The sequence below is a fragment of the Schistocerca nitens genome, chromosome 12 (genome assembly GCF_023898315.1).
Source record: "Schistocerca nitens isolate TAMUIC-IGC-003100 chromosome 12, iqSchNite1.1, whole genome shotgun sequence".
In the NCBI taxonomy this organism is placed as follows: domain Eukaryota; kingdom Metazoa; phylum Arthropoda; class Insecta; order Orthoptera; family Acrididae; genus Schistocerca; species Schistocerca nitens.
Genome location: NC_064625.1, coordinates 33,553,237 through 33,565,145, shown reverse-complemented (window position 1 = coordinate 33,565,145; position 11,909 = coordinate 33,553,237). Strand labels below are relative to the sequence as shown.

The 11,909-nt window shown below is 42.7% G+C and overlaps 1 non-coding gene across 1 annotated transcript; it reads right to left on the bottom strand.

Annotated features, from left to right (window-relative positions):
* Positions 1 to 344: 344 nt before the first annotated feature.
* Positions 345 to 419, bottom strand: Trnas-cga (transfer RNA serine (anticodon CGA)). The gene has a single exon. It is a non-coding gene; the product is annotated as a tRNA-Ser (tRNA).
* Positions 420 to 11,909: the final 11,490 nt, after the last annotated feature.

Here is an 11,909-nt window from a genome sequence, read left to right as displayed (position 1 = left end):
GCACTACACAAACACACACACACACACACACACACACACACACACAGAGAGAGAGAGAGAGAGAGAGAGAGAGAGAGATAAAGTAAACAAAATTAAAAATTCAGATTCGGCGCCAAATTCTCTCGGGAACAAATGAACGTAGACGGGGTTAGCAAAGACAATAACATAGTTCTCACCGCGTTTTGCTAAGTAAAAAGACGTATGTAAAGAAAGAAATTACACAAAGTTCATTAACATGTGTGTGCAGTGCCCTCGGAATGCAAAAGAAGAACATCAGTCGCAACAAAATGTGAGTAGTAACAGACATATAACCAAAACGAAACTTCCTGGCAGATTAAAGCTGTGTGCCGGGCCGAGACTCGAACTCGGGCCCTTTGCCTTTCGCGGGCAAGTGCTCTACCAACTGAGCTACCCAAGCACGACTCACGCCCCCTCCTCACAGCTTTACTTCTGCCAGTACCACACAGTTTTAATCTGCCAGGAATATCAGCGCACACTCCGCTGCAGAGTGAAAATCTCATTCTGGATATAACCAAAACATTTTGACACGCCAAAAATGTGAGTAGTAACCAACATATAACCAAAACATTTTGACACGCCAAAAATCAAGGAATTAACTTGCCGATTAAATTCACATTTACATCGTTTGGTTTGCAGATGACAGGGTATCAATGCAGGGCACCTTACAGCTGGTCCTGCAAAACCGTGTAATGTAAAATCACGCTAAGAAGCAAAAATAACACAAACTTTCTTTACGCCTCACTTTGTTAAATCGGTTACAACCTACAATATGTTCACTTTTTACAGTTTTCAATAAATAAAAGCACACTGATGATGACACAGGGGCGCCGAAACATATTTGGGTAAAAAGAAAGAACAGTGTGTTTGCGAAAAGTCGCAATTCGTATCCTATAATAATTTCCCTTATCCTTGAGGCATAATCTGAGTTATTGTTTTTTTATATTATTTTTATTTATGACGACCTTTTCATAAAGTATAATTATCTTACCGGGCAGATGCCAGTTAACTCTACTCTCATTTTTAGGGTTCTCATTTTAGAAATTATTTATTTTTATCTCTAATTTCAACCTCTTTGTATCCAAACGACATCCTTTAGGAACGTAATGATGCTTGCTTGTGACTTGTGTTGAAGGTTCACGGGTGAGGCGACGGATGTTTCATCAGCGCAATTGATCGACATCGTCAGGTGTGAAGAACACTCTGGTCAGCTTTGTCTGCAGCCTCCTATTTATGACAGTCTAAGAAGCCCCCAAAATTCGGTAGCGGAAGGACAGCTACGCCACATCTCAGGCGAGGACTTGGGCACACGCGCAGCGGCTTTCTGTCGCTGCTACTGCGTGCAGCCCCCGCCCTTTGACGGCAGCCGACAGCCCAAATACGCGTCCGCGTTGGCGTCGTCGCTCCCCGCCGTTGTCATCCGAATATACGAGTCGCAGCCGAAGCGTCATACCTTATATGACCAACAATTAACCTTTGCGGTCGCTATGGCTTTAATATTGCCAGTAGGGCTCTTGATAAAGTATCATTATATCGATATATAGAATTTTTTTCCAAAAATAACGATATATAAGGTAGTATATAGAGGGTCTATACAAGGGCGATGTACTTGAGGACAATATTATGGAAATGGAAGAGGATGTAGATGAAGATGAAATGGAAGATACGATACTGCGTGAAGAGATCGACAGAGCACTGAAAGACTTCAGTCGAAACAAGGCCCCGGGAGTAGACAACATTCCATTAGAACTACTGACGGCCTTGGGAGAGCCAGTCCTGACAAAACTCTACCATCTGGTGAGCAAGATGTACGAGACAGGCGAAATACCCTCAGACTTCAAGAAGAATATAATAATTCCAATCCCAAAGAAAGCAGGCGTTGACAGATGTGAAAATTACCGAACTATCAGTTTAATAAGTCACAGCTGCAAAATACTAACGCGAATTCTTTACAGACGAATGGAAAAACTGGTTTCAGAAGCCGATCTCGGGGAAGATCAGTTTGGATTCCGTAGAAATGTTGGAACACGTGAGGCAATACTGACCCTACGACTTATGTTAGAAGAAAGATTAAGGAAAGGCAAACCTACTTTTCTAGCATTTGTAGACTTAGAGAAAGCTTTTGACAATGTTGACTGGAATACTCTCTTTCAAATTCTGAAGGTGGCAGGGGTAAAATACAGGGAGCGAAAGGCTATTTACAATTTGTACAGAAACCAGATGGCAGTTATAAGAGTCGAGGGGCATGAAAGGGAAGCAGTGGTTGGGAAGGGAGTGAGATAGGGTTGTAGTCTCTCCCCGATGTTATTCAATCTGTATATTGAGCAAGCAGTAAAGGAAACAAAAGAAAAATTCGGAGTAGGTATTAAAATCCGTGGAGAAGAAATAAAAACTTTGAGGTTCGCCGATGACATTGTAATTCTGTCAGAGACAGCAAAGGACTTGGAAGAGCAGTTGAACGGAATGGACAGTGTCTTGAAAGGAGGATATAAGATGAACATCAACAAAAGCAAAACGAGGATAATGGAATATAGACGAATTAAGTCGGGTGATGCTGAGGGAATTAGATTAGGAAACGAGACACTTAAAGTAGTAAAGGAGTTTTGCTATTTGGGGAGCAAAATAACTGATGATGGTCGAAGTAGAGAGGATATAAAATGTAGACTGGCAATGGCAAGGAAAGCGTTTGTGAAGAAGAGAAATTTGTTAACATCGAGTGTAGATTTAAGTATCAGGAAGTCGTTTCTGATAGTATCTGTATGGAGTGTAGCCATGTATGGAAGTGAAACATGGACGATAACTAGTTTGGACAAGAAGAGAATAGAAGCTTTCGAAATGTGGTGCTACATAAGAATGTTGAAGAATAGGTGGGTAGATCACGTAACTAATGAGGAGGTATTGAATAGGATTGGGGAAAAGAGAAGTTTGTGGCACAACTTGACTAGAAGAAGAGATCGGTTGGTAGGACATGTTCTGAGGCATCGAGGGATCACAAATTTAGCATTGGAGGGCAGCGTGGAGGGTAAAAATCGTAGAGTGAGACCAAGAGATGAATACACTAAGCAGATTCAGAAGGATGTAGGTTGCAGTAGGTACTGGGAGATGAAGGAGCTTGCACAGGATAGAGTAGCATGGAGAGCTGCATCAAACCAGTCTCTGGACTGAAGACCACAACAACGATGTATATGTATACACTATTTAAAAGTCCATAACTGGTAAACTAATTGACGGAGTTGTCTCATCTTTGGTAGTGTAATAGTTTGTAGTTCCGGCAATCGCCACACAAGCGTTGTATTGCGTTGTTTTTGTTTTGTCAGATGACAGTCGCCAGATAGTCAGTGTTTTGTTCTCAGTTGCACCTAGTTACTCGAGTAAAACATGGCTGGCGCAAGGCTTACATCCGATGAAAGGAAGTCAGTTTTGAAGTGGTATTTTAAGTACGAAAACATTAATGAGGTTCAACGGCAATCGAAATGAGTATCAAACAGAGCCACCGACACGTTTAACGATTCGTCGCATTCGAGACAAATTTGAAGCCGAAGGCTGTGTTAAAGATGTACACAAACAACGATATGGACGACCTGTGACAGTAACAAGTCCAGCTAACTACCGTCGTGTGTTACAACAATTCACTCGCTCACCACAGAAGTCTGTCAGACAGTGTGCCCGTGAAACTGGAGTGACTCGCTCGAGTGTTCGGCAAATTCTGAGGACAGCAAAGTGGAAGTGCTACATCCCACGATTGCTACACGCAATGAACGAGGACGACCCAGATCGAGTGGTTTACTTACATGGCGCGCAACGATGAAGAGTCTGCAGAGATGATTGTGTGGTCTGATGAGGGATAGTTCAAACTCAATGGTACAATAAATCGCCACAATTGCATCTACTGGGCCGCCGAAAATCCGAACGCCCATGTAGACAAAGTCGTGAATTTGCCAGGAGTAAATGTTTGGTGTGGGTTGTCTTACCGGGGCTTGATTGGGCCATTCTTCTTTGACGGTACAGTTACCGGTTAGTTGTACCTTCAGAAGCTTGAGACATCCATTTGACCTGCCATCCCAGACTTGTATGGAGACGGAAGAGTTTACTTTCAACAAGATGGTGCCCCAGCCCACTACCAAAATCGTGTTAGGGCCTATCTCGACGAAAATCTACCAGGAAGATGGATAGGCCGTAGAGGTGCTGTGGAGTATCCACCACGTTCCCCAGACCTAACTCCTCTGGACTTTTACCTGTGGGGAACACTAAAGGACGTCGTTTATCGACAAAAGCCACGCACATCGGATGAACTTCGAGAAACCATCGTACATTCATGTGCAAATATCCAACTGAACACGTTGCATTCAGTAGTTCGTGCTGCAGTTCGGCGGCATCGTTTGTGTGTGGATGTTAATAGTGACCATTTCGAACACCTACAGTGATATCTTTAAGTTGGACTTTAAGCTACACTTTCACCAAAAATGAGACAACCCCGCCAATTTGTTTGGATGTTATATATTTTTGAATGTATTTTTCACCGATATATCGATATCGAAAGCGCAATATCGAGTATCCATATTTTTGTTTTGTTTTATTTTTTTCGCAATTTTCGGTAAATATTTGAAATTGTTCTTTCTGAAATTGTAGAAGAACATAATTTTGAGGTTTCGTCACGTCCAGTCTTTCTCTTTGGCTGTATGAAGCAAGTAAGTCTGATTCCATTGGTTGGTGGGTGGGTGGGGAGGGGGGGGGGTGGCGGTGTTAATGGAATACCAGGATTTCGGATGTGAAGTAATAGCACGCCAGTTGCTTTAGAAACCAATTTTTTAGCGCAACTAGTGCGCTATTTCTTCATCTCGGCATTCTTCAAGAACAGTTGCTGAAAATGATGAACAAAAATCTAAGAGACACGGCTGGTCTTTGCGATGGGCGGAAACGTGTGAGGGGAAATGCTGACGTAACGGCGCTTGGCGCTACCAACAGAAAATGAAAAAAATTAGCTCCACCACGCAGTTTTGTTACTACGGCTGCTAGTTCGCTGGGGACTGCAGAAATGAAAAGGTGAGAAGTCGACATGAAAGGTTCCAGACAAATCCGATATGTGCCGAAACCGAACGACGGACGCATCAGGCACCTTTTATTGTGCCACGTACACGCAGTTACCATTGTTATCGAACTGGGTATGGCCAAGAATGAACGTGCATCGTCTTCCTTTCAGTTCTTGGTCTAAGGGCGATTGATGTACAGAATCTCTTATAACAAATCAGTACTTATACAGCTCTAAAACTGGCAATATACAGGGCTATTACAAATGATTGAAGTGATTTCATAAATTCACTGTAGCTCCATTCATTGACATATGGTCACGACACACTACAGATACGTAGAAAAACTCATAAAGTTTTGTTCGGCTAAAGCCGCACTTCAGGTTTGCGCCGTCAGAGCGCTCGAGAGCGCAGTGAGACAAAATGGCGACAGGAGCCGAGAAAGCGTATCTCGTGCTTGAAATGCACTCACATCAGTCAGTCATAACAGTGCAACGACACTTCAGGACGAAGTTCAACAAAGATCCACCAACTGCTAACTCTATTCGGAGATGGTATGCGCAGTTTAAAGCTTCTGGACGCCTCTGTAAGGGGAAATCAACGGGTCGGCCTGCAGTGAGCGAAGAAACGGTTGAACGCGTGCGGGCAAGTTTCACGCGTAGCCCGCGGAAAATTGGCTCATGCCAGAACTGGAGACCGACAGTGCCGACTTCATCTTTCAACAGGATGGTGCTCCACCGCACTTCCATCATGATGTTCGGCATTTCTTAAACAGGAGATTGGAAAACCGATGGATCGGTGGTGGTGGAGATCATGATCAGCAATTCGTGTCATGGCCTCCACGCTCTCCCGACTTAACCCCATGCGATTTCTTTCTGTGGGGTTATGTGAAAGATTCAGTGTTTAAACCTCCTCTACCAAGAAACGTGCCAGAACTGCGAGCACACATCAACGATGCTTTCGAACTCATTGATGGGGACATGCTGCGCCGAGTGTGGGAGGAACTTGATTATCGGTTTGATGTCTGCCGAATCACTAAAGGGGCACATATCGAACATTTTTGAATGCCTCAAAAAACTTTTTGAGTTTTTGTATGTGTGTGCAAAGCATTGTGAAAATATCTCAAATAATAAAGTTATTGTAGAGCTGTGAAATCGCTTCAATCATTTGTAATAACCCTGTATTTACAATGCGCAGCCGATATTTTTTTTGGTCGGTAAGTTGATATTTCTTCCGTAGATATATCGACTATATTCTTCAAAATGTAGACGGTATATAGGGAAACTTTTTTCAATATCGACACATCGAGTTGCCGATATTTGTAAAAATATCAGCACTCCTATTTGCCAGCACTCCATCCCCATGCCGCTCAAAGCTGGAATCTGAATGTATGTTCACAGATTTATCGAGCTGCGAATTTCCGCTGCTTCTGTCATTGCGCTGCCCAATACAGAGATGTCGACGAGAGATTTTCAGTATTCTGCCTAACGCTCTCATTCAGACTCTCAACAACCTCTGATTCTTTCAATTTCCGCCGGCCGCGGTGGTCTAGCGGTTCTGGCGCTAGAGTCCGGAACCGCGGGACTGCTACGGTCGCAGGTTCGAATCCTGCCTCGGGCATGGGTGTGTGTGATGTCCTTAGGTTAGTTAGGTTTAAGTAGTTCTAAGTTCTAGGGGACTTATGACCTAAGATGTTGAGTCCCATAGTGCTCAGAACCATTTTTTTTTTTTCAATTTCCTACCTTTGTGCAGTCTCTTCAGATTCAGTTTGCAATCCATAACCAATAAATTACTCTCAGAACCTTAAAATTATACAGGGTGTGTCAAAGAGAATGACCTGATTTCGGACAGTAGTAGTTACGAAACATGGGACGTGTCGGCAGGGAAATGTTTGTTGTTTGAATGGGCGTGGCCGAGAGTTACAGAAAATCGCCGTTGCATGTCAGTCAATGGGTCTTCTCAGCCTGCAGTTAATCAGGAGTCTGATGGCCTCCACTCATCAGATGGCGTTTTATGTGCTGCAGTTTGCAAAGAGTCAGTCAGCGATTTTCGTCGGCGTTCTGGCATTGCTCTGCGAACACCCAAAAACATCCGTCGTCGGCATCGCCAATTTGAGGCACAAAGCTAAGAGTCCAGGTCAATTTCGCACTTCTAATGAAGTGGTGGAAAGAATTCGGCAAACGTTTTAGCGGACTCCGCGATAGCATACGCGCCCCGCAAGCAGAGGACTGGCAGTGCCTCATACGATTGTCTGGCGAGTTTTAACGGGCCTTTTGGTGTGCAAACTATACAGGCTACAAGCTCGTATGATAGGTGATAAAAGGAAAGGGGTAGACTTCAGCAATGCTCTGCTAGAAGACGTGGAAAACGACACATTTTTAGCACGCTTAATTTTCAGTGCTGGAGCAACATGTCATATTACCGGTAATGTAAAGCGACACAACGTGCGCGTGTAGGAACTCCAGAACCGCCATCACATTATTTAGAGCGAAGAGACTCACCTAAAGCGAACGTTCCTTGTGATACTATTTCTTGTGTAAAAGTGTACGGTCCCTTCTTTTTTGAGGAAAACACCGTGACTAGAATGAGCTGTCTTGAAATGCTGTAGAACTGGCTTTTTCCACAATTTCAGGAGGACTTTGAAGACTTCATCTCCTAACAGGGTGGAGCTGCACCACACTGCCACAACAACGTGCGTGAGTTTCTCAGTGACACCGCCCTGCATTCTTGGCCTTCAACATCGCCAGACATTACGCCATGCGATTTTTTCTGGTGGGGATATATGAAGAAACGTGTGTTCACCTCCCCTTTACCCCGTGACATAGAAGAAATGAAGAAGAGAATAACAGCTGTCTACCTTCAGTAGAAGCAGGTACATTGTGTAAAGTTTATGAGGAATTTAGCTATCTTCTAGACTTCGTTCGTGCTGCGGTGTTCTTCTTCCTTTGTGATAGAATAGCTAAAACATAAAGATTTTGTGAGTATTTTGCACCAGTGTTTGTAGTGTGTTTTTATCAATAAATATGGCATTTTGAAATCACGTCAATTTTTTTAAAAGACTCTGCACAATCAGTCTGAAACCTTCCACTGATTCCAGATCTCTACCACATATCCAATCCCGTTTCATGATTTTGAACCTGTCCATGATCTCCTACTATTCTTCCTTCCCTTCCTATTCCCACAATCGAATTTCAGTCTCCCTTCACAATTAAATTTTCCTCTCTCTGAACTGTCTGAATAATTTCTTTTATTTCATCACGCAGTGTTTCAATTTCTTCATCATCCATGGAGCTAATAATGTAATGTTATGTGTGCCTCACTGCTTTTTTTTAAACTAATTTGTGCCTGATTTTATTCTGAAAAGCTCAGTACTGTATGTAAATACCGTAAATGTAAATGTGATTCAGAGAATACTTGAGGTGTAGTGAAGCGCAGCTGGACAGCAGGAAACTCTTAAGCGCGCGATCCCCGGAACGCTGGTAGTTATGAATCCTTGAGTATGGACTCGATTGATCTATTAAAAAAAGAGGACTGTTAATCTGTATCTTGTGGAAAGAGGGCGTGTTGCTAAGCCGTCGCTCAGAACGTATTGTTACATTTAATGAAAATTGATATTTTAGTGATAAAACCGAGTAAAGTATGTGTAAGAGTTGCCAAACATTTATGTATACAAATTTTCTGGAAGTGAAGAATAGAATAGAAATATCTTGTTTTTGGAAAAGGAGGTGAACTTCACTGTCGTCGCCGTCTATCAATCGACAGAATTGTAAGTGTACAAAGTTCACTAAAATACAGGAAAAGAAATGCATTCTCTACAGTTTTCATTCAATAAGTAGCAACCTCTCATAATTTCTTAGTTACAGTAATTTATTATGTTCTTGTACAATAGTATGGTGCTGAACTCCACGGACCGATTTTGATGTAGCAGGACGTGTAGTGTGAGGGAAGTTTGTGTGCCAAGCAATCTTTTTCTCGCGAAAAGTAGATTGCTGTTTGATCTTCTTTACTTACAACAGTGGTCCCTTAGGTATGAAAAGCTACGAAATCTTGGGCTCAAAGCTATCCGCAATACGGCCAAGTAACTAACAGACTCGTATTTTAAACCTTAAAGAACAATAACTTCCTCCAAATTGCAATACGTCAACAACTGGTGCAGAAGCTGATCATTCAAGGAGGCAGCAACCAAAGCTCAGGTACCAGTTACGACTTAAAGTAAAAATCTCAATCAAAAATCAATCTCTCTCTCTCTCTCTCTCTCTCTCTCTCCAAACACATATATAAATGTTCATATCATTAAAATAAAAGTCATTTTATAATAAGCATATAAATTTTTACTACTGCAGCGAGTACTGGATTCATGTCCATCTTGTCTACTGTGAAACTTCATTATTTAAATGAGTGTGGCTGTACTTAAAAGTTTGAATGACTGAGACCCACTATATCCTAGCGCAGCGCAATCTGACTGCTCAAAAAAAGAAACCTGACTTCAACAATTAATCCAAAAGAATGGCCCTGACTAAAAAGAAATCCTAAAAATAACCTATACATATCATTAAACACTTACCTCACAAAAATCTTCATTACGCGAACTACTGCAACACAGCGAGCGTCAATACTGCCAACTAAATAAAAGATTCTAACTAATAAAGCCACTAACTACTATTAGGCATGTGGTTAACAAGGAAAAATTTTGTTGCAAACCAGGTAATGTATTTTTTACCTTAATAATGTGACATCCAGTTCAAACACGAATATAAATCGTCATTGACATCTAGTACAAAGGTATATAATCATGAATAATATTCAATCTCCAAATCGAACATGTACAGATCGTTAACCTTCGCTAACACTTCAGACCTCTGCCCTCCATCAATGCTAACTTCTCACATCTAACATCCATCACTGCTGGCTGTTCACCCCCAACTACGCACCAATACTTCCATCATTGTTGGCCACTAACTTCCAACTGCCCAACAGTACTGGCGATTAACTTCCAACAACGAGTCTGACCAGCCACAGAGTCTCTTACAAAGAAAGTGCAGTCAGAGATCCAATGCAAAGCGCTACACACCGCTGCCAACACAGAAGCAGCCCACTTACAACTGCAGTGCTCACAGTATACTGTTCATAACATCTTGCCCCATTGCTGTTTTCTTAATCATTATTAAATACTCTCTAAGGCAAAAAAGAAAACGCCCTGACGAAGGTTTAGATGTCTTCAAAAACGTCTTCTTCAGAAGGATCACTGATTAACAATGGGTACATGTCGTTGTGAAGGTACGTTAAATATGTAACCATCAGAAATCTTTTACTCACTAAGAGTACATCACAGTTGCTGTCTGTGGTCATGTTCAAAATTTTAAAGGATTTGTTGAAGTTAGATATAATGGGCATTACTGAACCGTCCTTATAAAGCAGGAACATACACTTTAAGACAAAACAAAGATACACCGTGAAGGAATTTTCCGAATGGTACGGAAATCGGTAGATGTGATATATATGTTGTTGTTGTGGTGGTGGTGGTCTTCAGTCCAGAGACTGGTTTGATGCAGATCTCCATGTTACTGTATCCTGTGCAAGCTTCTTCATCTCCCAGTACCTACTGCAACCTACATCCTTCTGAATCTGTTTAGTGTATTCATCTCTTGGTCTCCCTCTACGATTTTTACCTTCCACTCTGCCCTCCAATACTAAACTGGTGATCCCTTGATGGCCCAGGACATGTCCTACCAACCGATCCCTTCTTCTAGTCAAGTTGTGCCACAAATTTCTCTTCTCCCCAAATTCTATTCAATACCTCCTCATTAGTTATGTGATCTATCCATCTGATCTTCAGCATTGTTCTGTAGCAACACATTTCGAAAGCTTCTATTCTCTTCTTGTCCAAACTATTTATCGTCCATGTTTCACTTCCATACATGGAAGTGTACATATATGTGTATAGACAAACTAAAAATTTCAATTTCAGAAAAACTGGATGATTTTTTTCAAGAGAAAGAGCTTCATAGACTGAATAAGTCAATAATGGGTTGGCTTATTTCCGACAATGATGCAAGCAGTTATTCGGCTAGTCAATGATTGACAGACTTGAAACTTCCTGGCAGATTAAAACTGTGTGCCGGACCGAGACTCGAACTCGGGACCTTTGCCTTTCGCGGGCAGGTGCTCTACCATCTGCTCAGATTGTAGAGCACTTGCCCGCGAAAGGCAAAGGTCCCGAGTTCGAGTCTCGGTCCGGCACACAGTTTTAATCTGCCAGGAAGTTTCATATCAGCGCACACTCCGCTGCAGAGTGAAAATTTCATTCTGTATTGACAGACTTGTTGGACGTCCTCCTGAGGGAAATCGTGCCAAAGTCTGTCTAACAGACACGTTCGGTCGTTAAAATCACTATTGATTGGAGGGCCCTGCCCATAATACTTCAAACGTACTCAACTGAGGAGAGATCCAGAGACCTTTCTGGCCAACGCAGGGTTTGGCAACCACGAAGACAAGCAGTAGAGACTCTCGCCGTGTGCGAGCGGGCGTTATCTTGCTGAAATCTAAGCCCAGGCTGCCTTTCCATTTAGGGCAACAAAACGTGGTGTAGAATACCGTCGATGTATAGCTGTACTGCAGGGATGCCGCGGATGACAACCAAAGAAGTCCTGCTATGAAAACGAACGTCACATCAGACCACCTCTCATGGCAGTCGGTCCGCGTGGTGGGTGTCCGGAGCGCCTCCACAAAAGTCTCTGCTGGTCATCGGGGCTCAGTTACAAGCGGAGCCCATCACTGAAGACAATTCCTGTCCAGTCAATGAGATTGCAGTCCGATGGCGTCTAGGCAGGCGCCTCTGACAGCGGTGGAATACCAATCTGACTC